Source organism: Lissotriton helveticus, chromosome 8 (assembly GCF_964261635.1).
Source record: "Lissotriton helveticus chromosome 8, aLisHel1.1, whole genome shotgun sequence".
In the NCBI taxonomy this organism is placed as follows: domain Eukaryota; kingdom Metazoa; phylum Chordata; class Amphibia; order Caudata; family Salamandridae; genus Lissotriton; species Lissotriton helveticus.
The window spans coordinates 228,983,736-229,004,655 of NC_136069.1; the positions used below are offsets into that span (position 1 = coordinate 228,983,736).

The 20,920-nt window shown below is 43.0% G+C and overlaps 1 protein-coding gene across 1 annotated transcript in view; it reads left to right on the forward strand.

Annotated features, from left to right (window-relative positions):
- Positions 1–20,920, forward strand: part of AMOTL1 (angiomotin like 1) — a 431,088-nt gene that overhangs the window by 18,836 nt on the left and 391,332 nt on the right. The window lies entirely within an intron of this gene.

Sequence of the window (20,920 nt, forward strand, 5' to 3'; positions counted from 1 at the left end):
TTCTTTTTTTACTAGAAGATCCTAAAACCATTTCTCTAATTAAATAAAGTCCATCGCTCATGCTTCCCTGTCTCCACATTCGCATTCTATCTTCATGAGTTTCTCTTCTATAACTTGGTATTTTAGGAGGTCTTTTAATACCACTCGCTTCTCTTTGTAGTTGAAACATTTCATCCTCCCATTCAACTAAAGCTTCAAATTGAGTAGGTCTCAGCTTTGGTACAAGAGCATTCATCTTTTCTCTTAAATTTCTTAAAATCTTTACATTAAAAGAACCATCGTCCGGCCAAGTTAAAACACCATCATCTTTTGTGTAGTGTTTCCAAATATCAAACCACAAAACAGTATGATAACCATATTCACCTTCCATATACGCTGCAGGTGTTTTATATTTATGAAGTAATTTACCACCTCGCGTTTCTATTTTCTTGTCCGGTGAAATAACATTTTTAAGTTTCTGAAATAACGTAGGCTTTTTCTCAACATGTTTAAAATGATAACTCATTTTTAAAAGTCAAATTTAATTAATAAAATTTAATTAATAAAATTGTTCGTAAAATATTTGCGGGATGTTCCGCAAAGTCAGCCAATCCGTGCGCGAAACACACCAACAAGCCAATCAGGATTGAGCTACGTCACTATTTTGCTCAACCAATAATTATGACGTTTTTCTGAAGAACCAATCAGCTTACAGTTCATCAGAGATTCGAGAACCAATCAGAACACAGCTCGTGACGTATGTCGCCCAATCACAGCGCGGCCCTGTGACGTACACAGCAGCTGCGGTTTCTCGCGTCTCACTCCCAGCGCTCACCCCTCCTTCACAAAATCTTTTCACAGCGCCATTTTAAGAACGCTCTTTCGGTGAAAATTAATTTTTAACAATGACAAGAAAGACTCATCTGTCTGTTTCTCTAATAAGTGATAGAATTACATTCATACAAGTATTCTCAGCTTGGAATAGTCGGCCCTATTCTCATAGAATAATTTTCAATTGCCAGTAGAGCAACTCTTACTCTACCCTTCAAACAAGTAATTAATGAACTCGTTTTCCCTCTAGAATGCACAATTAAGTGACTTAATTCAAAAGTTCGACATGAACATAATTACAAAACATTCACGCACTTTCAAACGGGAAGACCCTAAAATCAAACACACATGAAATCCGTACAGGACTCTCACCTGTTTATAGATATCATGCACCGTTAATAAAATAAACGACGTTATCCGTACAGGACTTTCACCTGTTTATAGATATAAAACATGTATCCCTACAGGACTTTCACCTGTTTATAGATAATCATGTACCGACATTATCCTACCCTTCATTCAAGCTCGAATATATACTATTACTCTTATCACAGTGAGTTTTAGAACTGGCACATTGTCCCTATACTCATGCTGTTCAAATTTCTTAGATAATCCTCACTATACAACATTCACACCTAGCCCTAACATGTGTTGCACGGCCACAACACTAGTGATACACGGCGATACCACTACACTGAAACAGATCAAATGTACTGTGTGACTACCTTCTCATCACACTATCTGTACCGGTACAACTCACATATAGCACGAAAAACAAACTCAACATGTTTTAAACATTGATCCTATTTTCATACCATAATACATTGATTATCTTAGTAACCATCAAAATCTGCTACCAGAAGAATTGATCCAGCGGCCCATAGGAAATATGTCATAAACTACGCTACCTAACTTCACCATACACTCTAAAAATCACTACTTAAAAACATGGACCCATTAACAAAACCTGACATATTTTGACCAACTGAATCATGTGGCCTAATTAAACTTATATACAACTTATATACATGTATATATATCCGCGGTAAATAAACAACATTACTTAAACAAATCCTAATTATTTAATTGGCCACCATTTGGCGATGGCATCTAACTAATGATAACCTACACTCCCGAAATGATAAGACCAGCTTGTTTTCAAAAGTAAGATTTTATTAGCTATTTATTTGAATTATAAGGATATAGTTTTATTTAAGCATTTTATTAGAATTGTCATAAGCATATTTATAAGCATCATATAGAATTCAGATTATTTGCAAAGAATTATAAGTTTAGCATTTTCTAGAACCTAAGTCCCTAAATAAACGAAATAAATGGAAATAAAGTAAAGTCTTTTGGATTTCTTACGTGCTCCAAGCAAAGTCCGACAGCACGACACCCTCATCCAAAGGTTAGAAAGCAGCAGCGTGACCCATCCACGGGGCATGGATCTTTATACCTTTCTGCGCTAAGCTAATCTAAGTAAAAGTAAAACTTTCCGCAAAAGTCGATGTCCCATTGGCTCATGAGTGACAAGTGACATGTCACCCCATATTTCAAAACATCAGTTCCGTCACTTTCTTAGACTCCATTGTCTCTACTGTACGTGATCCGAGGCTTCCTTTGCTTGCAACAATTTTGCCATAGTTTTTCACTAGTTTCATTTCACTTCCTCGGATGCCAAGTTATCAAATGTTCTTTCTGCCGGTTCCTGGCCTTGGCCACGTCCGACCAGAATAATGTCAGAGCCTCATCGCAGTTCAACAAATGTTACTTTGATGGAAAACTTTAGAAAGGACATCTCAGGGTTCGTGCAGAAATTTAATTCATCTTTTTAGTAAGCTTGAGTGAACTAGGCCCAAAGCAGTCAACTTAATTTCTCTAATGTATAAACAAACACAAGAAAATAATTAATGAAAGAAATATTATTCATTCTGTTTCCACCCTTTGTTTGCTAATTATTTAACCCACCGTTAGTATAATATTACCTAGCACAAAGCAAACAAATAAAGCAGCATTTTATATCTACCAGTCTTCATAAATCCATGAAATTCTTTATGCACCTATAGAGAGTAGAATGACATCACATAGACAAGGAAAGCAAAATAAGCGCATGCCACTTTTTAAATTCAGCTGCAGTTAGTTATGACATGACAGAACGACAAAATTAATTTATTATTTTTTTACGAACAAAAAGATGCAACAGATTTGCACATTTATGAGCACATGTGTTAGTTTTCCCACGTATAAAAGTTTAATCTAAGTTGATTTAGTACAAATACATCACAAATCATTAATAGGATTATTTTATTTTATGGAAGTATAACTTCACGAGTTGGAATAAAAAGTTATTCTCTATCTCGCTCCATCACGATCACAACCTGGGTAATTGCTTCAGTCGTTAGTAGCCGCCTGACCTTCCTAATTTTTTTTAACTGGTAAAAGCATTTGGATACCACTTGTCCCACTTGTGTTTTTAGTGAGAGATCACTATCCACAATGACTCCAAGCGTTTTAGCCGAAGGTGATGGTTGCGGAGCTTGACCCAGTTCTGAAGGCCAGTAGTGAGAGCCCCAGTACTTGGCACTATCCCCAGTCAGTACCAGTTCAGTTTTACCTGGGTTTAGTTTCAATTGATTTTGGTCCATCCAGGATTTAATAAACCTCATGGTTGACTGGAAATGGCTCAAAGAGTTTTCGGAGTTATCAATGGTGAAGAGTAGCTGCAGGTCATCTGCGTAGTTAAAAACTCTCACCTGTTTATCCCTCAAGGTTTGTATAAGGGGGAGTATGTATATGTTAAAGAGATGGGGTGACAGGGAGGAGCCCTGTGGCACTCCGCAAGGGATGGCCTGTTTAACACCGGTCAAGTCCCCCAGTCGCACCGCTTGGGAGCGGTCCTCCAAGAAGGACCTCAACCAGCAGGCCGCCATGCCCTGTATGCCGGCCTGTCCGACACGGTCGATCAAGATGTTGTGGTCGACCGTGTCGAACGCGGCCGACAGGTCCAGTAGCACTAGGGCCTGGGGAGAACGTCTATCTACGCAGTCTCGAAGGGTATCCAAGACTGCGGTGACCACTGCCTCCGTGGAGTGTGCAGGCCAGAATCCAGCCTGATGGGGGTCAAAGCAAGAGGACTCCTCCAGAAAGTTAGAGAGGTTTTTCGCCACGTGTGCCTCTAACGTTTTTCGCCAAATAAGGCAATAGAGAGATAGGCCTGAAGTTTGCCTTGCATCCAGGATCCGCCCCGGGTTTTTTTAATAGTGGTATGACCGTGGCTTCTTTAAAAGTGGACGGGACAATGCCCGACAAAAGGGAATCATTTAGAAGGGCAAGAGTAGGGGTTGGGTAAGTGGAGAAACAATAACTTACTTTTCTCAATCTGGGGCCTCCACGTGAAATGAATCAAGGGAAACCCCCAGGTACGAAAAGTTTTGGACCAATTCCAGTTTTTGTCTGTTTAATGTTAGGCAACCTTTTTGTGGTTTGATAGGGTTTAAGGCCATGCATTTGGTTTTTTGGCATTAATATCCAGACCTTTTCTGTTGCAATAGTCACTAAATGAGTGAATTAGTGCCTGGAGACCTTTCTTAGTTTGAGAGATTAATATGGTATCATCTGCGAATAGTAACGCGGGTACCCTTTCCCCGTTTAATTTTGGGGAGTCATTTTTACAACCCTCTAAATACGCAGGGATATCATTCACAGCATCTTAATCATTCCATATTCCTTGCATCAGGACCACTTCTATAAGAACCTATAGAAAAGGGATAAAAGTGATTAGAACCTACCGTAGACTGCTTCTTCCTTCGAGGTAAAAGTTTCTGTGGACCTAACTGGTCCCCGTGACTTGCACCCTGCCATAGTTGGTCGCCTAAATTAACTCTAAGTAATCGCATTGATACTTATCTAAGTTAATCTTGAAAAGTCTCTAAGGAATATATGATGTTACAACGCAAGCAATATACAACGCATGCCTTTATTACACGGTTTTTACATCGCAACTACCATTACATCGCATGCCATTCCAACGCATTTTTAAAACCTACCATTACAACACATACCATGGCAACGCATACTTCTTTTAGGGGAGAGGTGTGGCGCCGCGGCCAGGGCGACTGACGTTGGAATCTGGGGATCACGGTTCGATCCCCGGCTCCGGCAGCAGGTCAGCCCAGCACCATGTGACTCTGGGCAATAGCTTGCTTAATCTTCCCGACGGCCCCCAGCGCCTGGAGACCCTTACGGGTGATTGTGCGCTTTACAAATGTGGATTAATATTATTATTATTATAACAGTGGGGTAAGTGTTGGATAGTGTAGGGGTGAAAATTACTGTTCCTACTCCAGTGAGAGCAAGAGTAGGGAAAGTGTTGGATAGTGTAGGGGTGAAAATTACTATTCCCATGTACCCCAAAACCCATACACACCCTCAAACTAGAAAATCTCCATATTTACCTTATAATGCTTTGTAATGGCATGCGTTGTAATGGCATGCGTTGTAGTGACATGCGTTGTAATGACTGCGTTGCAATGGCGTGCGATATAAAGGCAGTTGCATTGTCAAAGCATTGTTGTAAAGGTAGTGTGTTGTAATGACTGCTTTGTAATGGTTGGTTCCCGTTTCTAAGTGTCACATTTTTTGAATTTTACAATGGTTGTTCATGGTTAAGGAAAAAGTGCATATTTACTGTACCTTAGACATTTTGTATCTCCAGAACCCGCTGGTGGATCTTGTTTGTTCTGGAATAAAAAGACTTAAAAATACAGTCTATTTTTTTACATAAGTTTCTAGAGTGTCTCATTCATTTCTTCTGCAATTGTTTTGGTGCTGTTTGAATGCTTTACACTTGTTCCTTTGTGTAAGCCTAGCTGCTCAGTGCCACTACTACCCAGGATTGTGCTAGAGGGGTTAGCAAACAAAACCTACTGGTCCTAAAGGGGCGGGTAAATTTATGACACGGTGAGGTCTCACAACCAAACATTTAAGACACCCCATTTCCTCATATGCTGTTATTGATATTTGTAAAACATGCATAAGACGAAGCATCGTGGCACTATAGATGATGCTGCAGAACATAAAAATTGAATATCGAGTCCAGAAATGGGGATGAAGAATTGCTGAATATCCCATATATTGCAACAAGGGCTTTAAACTGCACTCTTCTTGACCTGTAGCTAGTGCAGCGTTTTACACCAGCTGTAGTCTAATAAAACTTTTCTCTGGCAATCTCAGGTAAATGGCATTTCCATAGTCCAGTGTGCGATTGAAATAAGGGTGTAAATATATAAATGTAGGGCGCACGGGTAATATTTGATGATATGCAATCTATAATCTTGCCGTACAATAGTGTGGCCAAGTTTGGTGTGCTTGTCTGTTAATTCCTTGCCATGACCCGAATACCAAGATCTTAAAATATATATAAATATAGTCTGAAAGGATGTAACGGAGAATATTGAACACGTGTTTAGTTTACCAGAAATGCAAGCTTGCTGCTTTAAGTATCTGAAATGGCATTGAGAGGTCAGTGTCTAGGCGGATACCCACTAACATACAGTTTTAGCTGAAAGATTTGGTGGGCATTAACGGGAGCTAACAGGGTGGATTCCGCATTCCTATGACATTTTTAGTGGTTATGAGTTTTGTTTTTGAAGGATTCAAATTAAGAAAGTTAGAAGACATCCATTGACAGACACAGTCAGCTTCTCCTGTGTGAAATAAAAGGAAGAGGGGGTTATTTGCAGAGATGTTAATGTAAACAGCAGCTGAGTGTCATCAACGCACTTGTTGCACTCTACCCGCCTAGCATGTAGAAGAGAAGCTAAAGGTTAACATGGAGATATTGAAAAGTAGTGAAGAAGTTACAGATCCTCGAGGAGCATTAGGTTTTTCCTGACTAGGCACTGAGTTAAAATGTGGTAAGAAAACTATTTGGGAGCATTAAGTGGAGATGTTTTACTACAAGAATATCAAGGCCAGAATGCTCTAGTCTGGAAAGCAATAGAGAATCGTTAATGGTATCAAAGGCTGCAGAAAGGTCCAAAAGGAGAACCGCCCTACCAGTACTTGGGTCAACTGGCCTCCAGAGGTAGAGACACCAACCCAAAGTGCACTGAGAAACAGAAGTTCAGAGACTCTTTTAAATTGTAGTCACATTTTTATTGCTAATTCATGATTTATAAAAACAGACTCTCACTTCTTTAATATAATTTAATTTTTTGAATTGTCCTTCCTGACCCATTTGACAGCAGCTGTTATTGCCTAACTCTGTGATTGCTAGGTGATAAGTCACCGGCTCACCCTTGCAAAATGCTGGATATTGAGTTCAGTCAGAGAAAGGAAAGCTGTTATGTGGACATACAAATCAGGCTATAGTTTTGCTTAATTGATTGAAAGTTATGAAATATTGATCCTATATTTTATATTTCAAAACCAGAAATGGTACTATTTCCATGAAAGACAATATAATAATTTGAAAGCTGACGAAATTCTATCAAGACATTTACACAACAATATAGAAACTGATCAAGAAAAAAGTCGATAAGTATCTAAATTATTTCCTCCTACCATGTCTTTCCAGTTTGGAAAGTGATTCATTGGAATGCTCAAGAACAATTGCTGAAATACAAAATAACTTCTAGGAAAAGCACCTGGCCCTTATAGACTCAGTAATTCTTTTTACAAAATGTTGAAATTAAACCTATCAAATCCCCTTGCCATTTTTTTTTTTAAGTTCTCGTATTAAGGTAGAGTAGAAGGCACAGTGGCAAAGGCTACTATTATTTGAAAGGGGGACAAAGACTCCTTGGAGTCGCCTAGTTATTGACTTATCTCACTTCTAAATGTCGATTGCAAAATGTACACTGAAGTACTAGTCAATAAGCTTACAAATATGGTAAACTGACTAATGCATACTTCACAAACTAGTTTCAACAAAAACAGATTGTCTTGCGACAAAACCAGTCTACTATGTCATATAATCACCAACACAAAGACTTTAATATCCTCCCCACCAGTAGTAAGCAAATCTTAATGCTGAAAAGCCTTTGATAAGGCTACGTGGGGATTTTGAAAATCCCTAATGGTGAAAGCAAACCAAATTGAGGAATTTGACAAAATCATGACATTCTATCAATAGCCGTAACCATTGATTAAAGCAAATGGCCTGACTTCTGAATAGTTTCTGTTGAGACACTGTGCTCAACAGGATTGTCTCCTCTCAACAATGTCCTTTGCTGTGTCCTTAGAACCTCTACTGTGCTCTCTCAAAGAAAAGCGAAACTTTGCTAAGGGTATGAAAATATGTAATAAAGCATCTACATCTTGTGCAGATAAAAAACGTTGATTTGTTTTTGAGGAGCAAACTTCGAATCCTGCCTTACGACAAAGTATCACAAATATTCAGAAGTTTTTGATGCATCCTAAATAAAACAAAATAAGAATGCAGGCCTCTCAACATAATGTGTAACAAATCTATGATAAAAGCAACTGAACTAAAATGATAGCCTGGCCCAATCAAATACCTTGGCCTACATTTCCATAATGATATGGGAGAAACCATTATACTAAATAAGAATACAATAATTCAAAGGGTTATAGAACTTACAGAGAAATGGTCCCCAGAATTTCTCAGTTGATGGGAGTCACATTGAATCAATGAAAATTACATTGACACCCATACACAATTATGCCATACGCATTGGACTGCAAAGACTACTCTTTTGTTTCTTCAAAGACTTAGATATCATTATTTCAAAATGTATATGGTCAAATAAAAACCCAGGGCGGCTATAAGGCAAATTGAGATTAAATAAGAAAACTGTGAGGTCTAGTACTGGCAAACTGCAGTAAATATCAAAAAAAACTTTCTGATGGTCAGTGGTGATGACAAGGATTTCTAGGCTTTTATTAGGCTGAAAAGTGCACTGCATACACAGACTTATTCATGAAATTCCAGACGTTATAAAGACCTTAACGCTTTTCTATGCTAGTAGCAGAGACATTGTGAACCCCCTGCTTTTAGCAACTTAAGCGGGAGTAACGTTCTTGCTGAGCCTCTTCTGTCTGAGGCTCGGCAGACAAAGGCTCTTAAATACTGTGAAAGGAGGGTGGCTTGTTGGTTGAGTGAGTGACAGGACTGATGGATAGGTGTGTGAGTGAATGGGTGGGTGGCTGGATGGGATGAATGAATGAAGAGATGGGTGTGAAGATGGATGTTTGCAATAATGAATGGATAAGTGAAAGTGGGTGAATGGATACACGTGTGGATAGATTGATAAGTGAAAGAGTGGATGGATGGATGAAAGAGGGTGTGTGGATGAATGCAAGGGTGAATGGATGCATGAGTGAAAGGATGGATGGATGAGTGGAGTGAAAGGGTGGATAGATGGATGAACAAAAGGATAGATAGATGTTGGGATGCCGTGATCCCCCCAACTTTAGAAGCTCAGAGGGGTGGATTTCTTGATGGACCTCTTCTGTCTGCAACTTGGCAGATAAAGGAAAGCTAGTGAGTGAAATGATAAATGGATGGATGTGTGAGTAAAAGGCTAGATGGATTGGTGAGTGAAAGGATGGTTGGATGGATGAATGATTTAAAGGATGTATGAGAGAAACAATGATGGGTGAGTGAAAGAGTGGATTAATGGATGAAAGGATGGATGAGTGAAAGAATGGATGGATGAGTGAAAGGGAGGGTGGATGGATTGATGGATGAGATGAGTGAAAGGGAGGATGGGGAGATGGATTGCGTGAAAGGGTAGATGGATGAATAGAGTCAAAGGGTGGATGAATGAAAGAAAGGCTAGATGGATGATTGAAAGGATGAATGAATGAAAGGATGGATGAGAGAAAGAATGGATGGGTGAGTGAAGGGGATGGTGGATCTGTGGATGGATGAAAGGGTGGATGAGTGAAAGGGAGGGTGGAAGAATGAAAGGGTTGATGGATGAGTGAAAGAATGGATGGATGAGTGAAAGTGAGGTTGAATGGATGGACGAATGAGTAAACGCATGGATGGATGATTGAGTGGGTGGATGTGTGAGTGAAAGGGTAAATGGATGGATGAGTAATTCAGTGGCAGGATGAGCGAAAGGATAAATAATTGAATGGTTGAGTAAAAAGATGGATGGATGAATAAGTGAAAGTTAAGATGGATGGGTGGGGATGGGTGAAGTGCAAGGATGTATGGATGGAGTGAAAGGGTAGATGGACGGAGTGAAAGGGTGGATGGAGTGAAGGGGTGGCTGGATGAATGACAGAAAGGATGGATGGATTAGTGAAAGTGTGGATGTAGAGACGGATGAGTGAAAGGGTGGATGGATGGACAGATAGGTTGGAGATGGATGCATAGGTTTGAATTCGGCTGGGCAGAAGGACAGAATAGTGAAAGACTGAATAATAGATGAAAGAATGAATGGTTGACAGAATGTAAAGGTGAAATTGTGGATATCAGCAGGAGGATGGAAGGATGAATGGATAGATGCTTGGATTGAAGAGACCAGAGAGCTTGTCTGGGGAGGGTCGGGATGACTTTCTTTGTTTGCTTGGTGCCATAAAAAGCTATGGTTCGAAGTGGGAGCAATTAAATGTCTGGCTACTCCCTTGGCTAGTAGTCATTTAGCATCGGTGATATTCAACCTACCAAATTGTTCCCAGGATAGTACACTGAAGTCAGTAAAGCAAAATTGAATGGCTCTTTTGGACCATCTAGCAGAGCAATAATACAGCGACTCACGCCGATATACGCGCTTCATCTTTTAAGTATAAAATCAATGTCTCCATGAAAAATCGTTCCAACAAATACAAAACATTGACACCACATAAAATCTAAAACATTAGCCTTCTCACTTCAAAGAGACATTGGCTCTGAGTGAATGAGAGTGACTTATTTTTGCACATGATTGCTAAATGCTCTACAATGTAAAATCTGACCCTCCTGGGCAGCAGTAATATTACACCTAAAAAGATTTTTGGAAAACATATATCTTTTAACCCAGTCTGGGCGTGTCTGGGGGATTTTGCTGTTACACCTGCCTCAAAATTGAGGAATGAAGACCTTCAATTCACAGATCTCCTAATTGCTCCATAAACAATTATGTGGTGCCGGAAGTCAACTAACAAACTATCAATTCACATATGGTGGGCATTTATGGGCACCTATTATAGAAAGTGACACTGGAACACAATAAGCATGTGCACCTACTTTTTGCACCACCAGTGCACTTGGCTACTATAGAACGGGCCGCAGACGCTTACGTTGTCCCTTCTGTAATACAGATTACGCTGGCACTAACCGTTCTACTGGATGATCCCAAAGCCATGGGGACTTACCCTCTTTAACCACATCGACGCTGATGACGAGCTCAGCTCGTCATGAGGTACACCTCTCGTACGCTCATGACGAGCTGAGCTCGTCATGAACCGCGGGTTTTTTAAATCTTCAGCGCACAGCGGGAAAATGCACCGCACCGATGCGGTTAACCTCATACAAATGAGGGAATCCATTGCCTTTGCATCTGTTCTATATTACAGTTGTGGGAGCAGAGGCAAAGAGGCCATCAGGAGGTGCAGTAATTGTGTGCAGCACTGAGGTAGTGCAGTCAGTGCATCCCCGCAGAGTGCCGCTTTGAAATGGGGAATGGGTGCCTAAGGAGCACCCACACATACCCTGCAAGTGAGTGCTGCACTCAGTCCATCCATTTGCAAGGGGATCTCTGCCCCCCTTTAAAACTCCAGCCGGGTTGCCTACTGCACATTAAAAGAGGAACTGGCTATTTCAAACAGCAGCTCCGCCTTTCATGAATGCGCTGCTCCCAGTTTAGGCGCAGGTGCTCACCTGCACTGGAAACAGTGCATTCACTGAACAGTATGATCTGTGTCTGGCGCTACCACTTAAAGTTGCACCACAGTGGGGACTGGGGAAGGGTGCAATGTATGGAATATGGACCCTGATGTACAAAATTTAATCTCAGAAAAATATAAATACTGAGAAAGTATGGGACAAATATCTGAATGCAAAAAATATAGCCATCATAAACATCACTTAATCTAACAACAACTCAACTCAGTATACCAGAATCTCTGCAATTGAGTTGTATCTGATTGAACAGGGTCACATTTAAGAGGGAAACATCCTTTACAACGCAACTTTTACAACGCACTACCATTACGACGCATCTTTTACAACGCAAGTTATTACAACGAATTGCGCTGGGGGTGCTCTAGGATAGGGAATAGTTTAATTACTTTCCAACACCTTCCCTACTATCCACGGGGACTGGATTTGGAATAGTAAATTAAACTATTCACTATCAAGCACCCCCCAAAGCAAGTCGTTGTGACGACTTGCGTTGTAAAACCTGCGTCGTAATGGCATGCGTTGTAAAAGCATGCGTTGTAGTGACATACATCCCATTTAAGAGCCTATAAACTTGAGAGGAATGGCAGCTGCACCTCTTCTCCCTATGTCTCTCTATCCCTTACTCTACCTCAACATCTTTGGGCTTTTTGCCACTTATTCCTCAAGTCACTGATAAAGTTCTGCATCTCCTCTTATATGTTTCTCTAACATTAGAATGCTGGCGATTCCCACGTGCCTGCCACGACGGCCGCAGGTACAAGCGGGGGAGTGGAGGCCGCCGTCCCCAAAACTCGTGCTGCCTGGTGCGAACCGACCCCCAAATCGCCACTTGCTAGACCACTGCCCCAGCTTCGTTGCAGTGGTCAATCAATGTTCATAAAAGTAGGGTAAGAGAGCACACTGCATGCCTTCCTGCACCAGTTCTCCCAACGCATTCTGGCAGATGCAGTCCTGACGCTTCTTTTACTTTATGGACAGTTCTGGGTCTTCAGTTGACGTGCGGATGCTAGTCTTTCAGATACTCACACAAGGGGCATTATATGTATGACACTTCATTCCAGTCTGTGTTCTAAGCACTACCACATAGTATCTGAGGCAGAAGGAGTTAATTGGCAGGAGCCTCAGTTTGCTTTCTTGCAAAAGCAGAATACACACACCATCATTACCCAGGAGCAGTCACCACTGGGTAGGTATAGTTAGGCCCACATTTCCACAAGAAATTGATTTTATTTTGCTCATAAATTTGGCACCGTTTGATGCCTCTTGACAATATTTTCCAAAAAACAGTCTCATCCACTTCAGATTCAGTTTCATGGTGATTCGTAATACTTGGGCAGAGAAAAAAAGGGGGGGGTCCCAAATGCTTTTTCCCCCCATAGGAAATTTAGACACAGCTACAGCTAAAATGACTAAACAAAATTACACCAAATTTGGCGGAAAGCTAGATCTTTACCCAGGAAGCATTGTGATCTGGTGTAAATCCATTCAATAGAAATTAAGGGTTACAATGTAAGTATATTTCACTCAGCGGAGAGTCCGCTGACTTGACACTTCAAAGATAAGGATCTAATTGCCTGTCAAAACATCAACAAAGAAGGCAGCCATTTTAGGACTCAGGTACTCAGTCCCCGTGTCCTGAAAAAAGTGTAAAAAATCACAGTGGCAGAGTAGGGATACCCTGACACCCTAGACCTGGTAGTGGGGCCCCAGATAGACCTTCCCTGGGGCCAAAAACACTTTTTTAAAGCGGTACCACAGAGCAGCGGAGGATCGGTGGTGAAATTAATTTTTTTAAAAGGTTGCCTTTCTCAAATACAAGCCCCCTGGAGTGGGACAGTGGGAGACCTAGGGGACTTCATCCCCTGGGTCCGAAGTAGTGCTTATGGGGAGGGGAGCATGTGGTCACTCTCTCCATGCCATTGTCTGACACCATCCCCAAGGACCGATGTTTTTATGGGGAGGGGCACACCATGGGTAGAGATATAAATATGATCCCATGCCCATACTTTCTCGGGCAGGGACATAGCTTAAAAAATAATACTGCTCCCGCCGGGCAGGGGAAAAGTAATAGAGACAGCCGAACTGGCACTAAGGATCCTTGGGAATCCCCCCTGGCCCTCAACATTTAGCAAAGTTGTGGGTGCCTCAGCTAGTACCAGGGTACCCATAGTAATGATAAAAATGGCCGGCTTATGCTGATACCCAGGATTAAAACTGGCTTGAGAGCTGGCAGGGGCCGTGGGGAACTTGGGGCTCCCCCTGCGGCCACTCGCGTGGCCCCAAAGTGTATATAAAGTGTTTGTGTCCTGAGTGGGACCAGGAGTCCAGGACGCCCAACAAAAAAGGAAAAGCAAGAATAATAAATGAGTTGCAGGAGCCTCTCATTTATTATGCACTACTTCTGGGGAAGGAGCGCCCTTAATGCCCTATGAGTCCTTTTTAATTATATTTCATAACTACCTAACTATAACATAACTTTAACCTTTTGTTTGTTTCAGTGAAAAAAGTAAAACAAAATCTATACTACCAGGTGACTTTTGCCACTGGGAAGTTATAATTATGACCACATTTCGATAGCAAATTAATTTTTTGGTTTGCTAATAACTTTGGTGTCATTTGACAAATCTTCATAAAACTACCAAAAAGAAAGTTTCATCCACCTCAGCTTCTTCCTGGAAAGTTTTGGGGTGATTTGTCAAGTGGAGTCAAGAAAAAAAAGGGGGGGTCCCAAAACGTGTTTTCTCCATAAGAAAATTTAACAGCGATACTGCAAAAATGTCTGATGGAATTACAGCACATTTGGCAGAAAGCTAGATCTTAGTCCAGAAATCATGCTTTTAGATATTTTGTGGAATCCATTTAGTACTTGTTTGAGAAATTATGGTTGAAAATGTATGTATATATCACGTCGTGGAGGATCTGCAGGCCTGAGAGATCTAAAGATTAAACCAGTGGCGTCACTAGTGGGGTGCGGGGGGGTGCGGACCGCACCGGGTGACACCATCACATGGGGTGACACCGTGGTCCGTGACACCAACATGCTAAATATTATTACTATCTGTCAGCAGTGCGGGCCTTACCTCGCCTTCAAGGAGTAAACTTGACAGTTTCTTCTCCCAGCCTGAAGGATATTATAATTCTAGAACAATGCACAGTGCTCCACTGCCATCTCTTCCACTGTGGCAAATTAATTAAATGTCTGTGTGTCCAAGGAGCTAAACTATGGAAATCGCTCCGCTTCCCAAGTCTCTGAGTAATTAGATAAATCACCTGAAGTTTAGAAAAAAAATGAAACGTTGGTTTTATTTGCTATTAGAAAGAAAAAAATGAAACCTTGACCTTAGTGCTGATAAGAAAGAAAAAAAGAGCATACAAGAATATGAAATGTACTAAATGGAATCAAAATGTTTTTTTTTTAATTCTGTGAAACGTTTCAGCTGTGTGGTGTGTTATGACTCTGTTTTTCAGTGGGGAAATTGCCATCTTTTTCTTGGGAAATTACGCATGGTTTTGGAGCACTTGTCTTTTAGTGGTCGCTGTACTGGGGATCAGACAGCGGGGGGTGTTTATTAGCAGTGATATGGGGGCTTCGCTGGTCTGTGCGCCCCTATCCTGTAAGTGTAATGTCCTGTTAGTAGAAATGATCGATTTGGCAATTTTATTTAGTGTTATTCCATTAAATAGAGATTTGCAGAGCGCTGTGTTAAGTGCTTTATAGCGCATCGCTCGCCAGTAGAGGCTCTTGGTGATGAAATAAAAGAGAACCAAATATAAAAATGTCAATGTCTCCGTGAACTTCAGGAGATCGTGGGGGGTCGTTGGCTAAATGTGCCATAGCAAACGAGCCCCCCTCCCACGTCCGTGCCCATTTGCAGGCTGGCAGCACCCGTCTGAGGAAGGACCCAGAACACAATATGTGGGGTCATGTTCTTTCCGTAGAAAGTCATTGAGTTTCACCCGGCCATCACAACAGGGGTCCATAGTGTGGAGGGTTCTGTTATAACTATTTGGGAGGGGGGCGTTAGAAATGGGACTTTAGAACCGTATTATGATACGAGGGCGTTCATTTTACAGAGAGCACAGAAGGGGCCCATTGGCCTTTGGATCAGGAGTCTTTTAGGTGGAATGTTCCTTTGTCAAAAGTCTTCTGGAGACGGGACCTTTGTCACTTAAGGGGAACGTTCCCTTACCGGGGGTGACGCTGCAAGGAAGGGGGCGCTCGGGGTCAAGATAGATGCGCTTATCCGCAGGGGCCACGAGAACGGCGATGGATTACAGTGAGGCGGGGGTCACGCCGGGACACTCTAACACCATTGTTCTGTGGGCTGTGACCTTATAACTGGGGCCAAGCCCATGTCGCACTCGGGGACCCTCTGCAAGCTGTTCACAAGAGGACGACGAAGTTATAAGAACGCCCCACCCCCTTACATCGGATCGTGTTGGCTCCAAAATCCGCCATACTCCTTTTACCTACCTCGAATGGAAGGCTGAGGCCCTACGTGCCCCTATGCATCTTGTAGGTTGCCTAGACGTTACAAGGAGCGCTAAACCCACTGAGGTTTTTAGAGCAGAATAGAGAGGCGCGCAGGTTACTCGTTGTATGACTGGGATCACACGTGTGGCTAGGGAGACACCGGGACTGCTCAACGATTACCCGTCCAGTGTCTGCTGCTAGATCAGATCTGGAGACAGGCTCACATGAAAGAGAAAAGTGCAGCTCTTTTCGATAAAACTAAGATTTATTGTAATAATAAGAATTTATTTCATGATATTGTCAGAGAGGGGCTCGCTTGTCACTGTTCTGTCGCGTCTGTGTCCCTGTACGGTTGGAACAGAAACGTGCTCATTGTGTGCTAAATACCAGGCGAGCGGTCACAGGTGGTTTACGTCAGATCAGGCTGCGGCGCTCGGGGTTTGGACCCATAGGACTTTAGGTATTCAGGAGGAAGTGACATGTAGACCCTACTAGTTAAATACAAAAACAAAGGGAAGAAGTTGCAGGGGACCATTGACAAGATGCAGTTGGGATCAAGGGGGAGGTATTGTATCCGTAGCTACTCCGCTTGTTACATCTAGATACAGCGTACACCCTTTGAAACTGGCCAGCACGGTACCCAGTGCCCCTCTCTGCACACGTGGGCAGATCACAGAGCCGGCACTGGCACTTGGCACTGTGGCAGTGAGAAAAGAGTTATGAAAGGATGGGTAACACTTCTGCAGTGCTTTAGTCTCCGGTGTAGAGGAGTGGGCTTGGAAAGGCCAGAAGGACCCCCTCCGTGGGGGCTGCACAGATGAATACATCTCCTCGAGGAGGTACATCATGGATTCATGGGGTAAGTCGTGAGGGGGTGACACCATGAGTTACCCGCACTGGGTGACACCAACCCTAGTGACGCCACTGTTGGCTATCACTACATCAACAAAGATGTGGTAGCAGCCATTTTAGAGCTCGGATACTCAGTCCCTGGTCCTGAAAATAGAATAAAAAAATAAAGATGGGGGTAGGATAGGGATACTATCCCCCCAGGCCTCTAGGGTCAAAAACATCTATTATTTTTAACACTACCACAGTTCTGCAAATCTGCTGTTATGTAAAACAAAAAGTGTGGGCTACAGCCCTTTTGAAATATAAGCCCCCCCCCCCAACAGGTGGGATAAGGCCGGTTGGCACAAGCAATATTTTTGGGGAGGGGGAATGCATCTCCCTTCCCGAGTCTTTAGAAGGCCCCTGGAACCCCATCTTCCATGGCCATTTTCATATTTCGGGGATGGTGCGTGAGGCACACCTCCACAAGCCATATGACAACCCTCCTTCCCTCATACCCACATAGGGCCGGAAAAACCAATATTCCAGTAACTCCATCCCCCTTGACACTGACTTGTTCCCAGGCAGTGAATGTGAATGTAAATCTAATTCCCTGCCCGCACTCTCCCATGCAGGGAACACATCTTTACTCCCATGTGGCAGGAGCAGAGAAAAAGCTAGTAGGGAAGCTAGGAGGGACCACAGGTACCATGAGTCTCCCCTGTAGGCTCAACAATGAACATGCTGTGGGTGCCCCAATGGCACCAGGTCACCCAGGTTAAAATAATGGCTAGCTTCCTTTGGCACCCAAGATGGGTTCTGGCTTGGGAGCTGGCAGGGGCCTTGTTACTCCCCCCACAGCTCCAAGCATGTTGTGTGTGCCCCGGGTGGTACCAGGTTCTCCACTGTAAAATAATAGCCAGCTCCTGTTGGCACCCAGGATGAGTGCTGGCTGGAAAGCCAGGAGGGGCTGAGGGGGCCTTGTGGTTCCTCCTAGAGCCCTCAACATTTAACAGGCTTGGGTAACCCAGGAGCACTCGAGTGCCCACTGTTATGTTATGTTATGCTATGCTATGCTATGTTATGCTGTTAAGTTATGCAGATTTGTAGAGTGCACTATCCCCTGGGAGGATATCCTGGCACTCAGCAAATGTGAGTCTAGCCAAACTTGGGGCCTAGTTGGACTACTCGAAAAGCCAGGTCTTCAGCTTCTTGCGAATTTAAGAAGTGAGGCAGGAGGCTATTATGTGCAGTGGCAGATCATTCCATGTGTTAGGAGCGATGTAGGAAAAGGTTCAACTGCTCAAACTGGTTTTCAGTATGTGTGGAATGGGTGCAAGTAGGATTCCGGAAAAGAGGAGGTGTCTGAAAGATTTCTGAAACCAGATGTGATTGTTGAGGCCATTATTATGTAGCGTCTTAAAAATGTGGGTGAGGAGTTGAATTGTGCTCCTTTGTGTATGGGGAGCCACTGGAGCTCCCTCATGGTGTGGTTTAATGTGAATGCGGTGTGGGAGAATGTCAGAATGTCTGTGGAGTTCTAAATGGTCAGCAACCTTCTGGTGAGATTTTGTTGGTCCAGGCTAGAGGGTGTCCCCGTAATCCAGCTTACCTGTGACCAGGGTATGCATGACAGTTTTTTGGGTGCTTTTATGGGAGCCATTTAAAAATTGTCCACAGCATCTCCAGGTGGTGATGGCATTGACTTGAGCAGCCATGTTGAGTTTGCTGTTGATGACTATCCTAAGGTTCTTGTTGTGACTAGTGGAGGTGGATGTCAGTCCTAACTCTGTTGGCCACCAGGTGCAGTCTCACAATGAAGTGCTCTTTCCAAAAATCACAATTTTGGTGTCAGTGTTCAACTTCAGACAGTTTGTCTTCATACAGTGGGGGACTTCAGTCATGCAGGCATTGAACTTGATCTGGGTACTGGGCATCTTGTCCGTGCGGGCGAGAATGACTTATGTGTCGTCGACATAGGTGAGGATTTTGATGTAGTGAGGGTAGATAATGCTGGCTAGAGGGATCATGTATGTGTTGAAGAGGGTCAGGCTAAGCGAGGATCTTTCTAAAATTCCCCTGATGAGGGTGCCGGTGTCTGATTGATTCATTTCAGTCAGGAAGGATGCAAGTTCTTGGATTCTGATGGTGTGTAGACACTGGATAAGGATAGAGTGGAAGACAGGATAAATGCTGCGGAGGGGAGGATAAGGGCCACAGTTGTTTTTAATTGAATCTGAAAGCAGACTCTCATCTACAGACCATCGTGGAGTTGAGGAGTTGGTGGTCATAGTGACATTCAGTGAGGTGTCTGTTGATGATTTTCTCTAAGTCCTTGGCCAGTTAAGGTAGCAGGGAGATTGGTCTGTAGTTGGCAAGTGTTGAAGGGTCCATGGAGGGTTTCTTCTACAATGGGTGGACAGTTGTGTCTTTCCAAGTGTCTGAGAAGGTGCAGAAGAGGTGAAGGCATTTAGAATGGATGAAGCATGGTGCTGATTGGTTGCAGTCCTCTCGAGTAGGCTTGGTGGGGGCAGAGGTCAAATGGGACCCCTGATTGGATAAACTTCATAGTGGTGGTGCTTTCTTCTGGGGTGATGATAGGCCATCTGGTTATCTTTGGTTCTTTGAATATGGTCGGCATGTTTGGTGAGGTTTGTCGGGTCTGGTTGTAGATTGAAGTTTCCGGAAATGGCAGTGATTTATTTACTAAAAAACTGAGAGGAATTGATGCCAGGAAGCCTTTGTCAGTGTCAACCAAAAGACCATCTCTTGACACTTCCTGTGCAGATGGCTGGTGGAAAATCCAGTGATGTCACTTCCTGTACAGATGGATGATGGAAATGATTCCTGTTACTTAGCTTCTTTTATAGACAGTTTTGTCTGGAAACCAACGACGTTTCTTCCTGTGCAGATGGATAATGGAAAATCCAGTGATGTCACTTCCAGTGCAGATGGATGATGGGAAATCGAGTGATGTCACTTCCTGTGCAGGTGGGTGAAGGAAATAAGCTGTCTTGATTAGCTTCTTCTTTTGAACACGGAAGGTTTGCCTGATTTAGGCCTTAGTGGATGGGCCTTATTCCGCTAGTCTGGAGGACCCACCCTCTTTCAAACAGGCAAAGTATGTTTTAGATGGTTTTGACTATCTCATAGCAGAAGCGGGACGTTTTCCTCTGAAGTGGTTCCAGCCTGCAAGTCATGAGTTGCATTAGGGTAAAAATGTCAGTGGCAGCTGGGTGGAATAGCTCTCATGAGTGTGGGTACACTCATGAGACATGAGTCTCATGAGGCACAAACAAAAAGTGGTGAGGCGGGTGGACATGTATGGGGAGCATGGGTGGGGGAGCGTGGGAGGGGAAGCATGGGTGGAGTTTAATAATAATAGTTTTAAAAAAAAGGAAAACTTACCTAAAGCTGCCGGCCACCACCAGCATCACGCCTCACTGTTCTTATTTGTCCCATCAGACACTGAGACAGCAGTAAGGCCTCCTTTTGCAATGCATTCACTGCTCTCATGCTATGAGGGAAGCGAGGGGACTGTTCTGAGCTGGCTGGTTTGATGCTCCGATCAGGCACAGGAGTCTGTGCTGTTTCTCCAACCCAGCTGTTCAATACAGCTGCCCCTCTGACATTGCGGAGGTGCCGCCCCTGGTGGGTACTGTAGTTTGAGTACATGTATTAAAACTGTTACTGTCAAAGGGGATTTTTCTCCTGTCACGCTAGGGACATTTTGGGAATTATTTAGTAAGGTTTTGCTCAGCACTTATATGGCACAGATTCGCGCAAACCATTGCGTTGATTTCCTTACAGTTATCAAAGCCCAAGGCTGCAGTGCAAAATTGCACAGCACCTTGAGAGCACCCACACAACTCTTAGTAAAGCTAGGACTTTTCTGTGCATGACTGCTATGATCAACAAGGCAGACTTGAACAGAAGATACATTT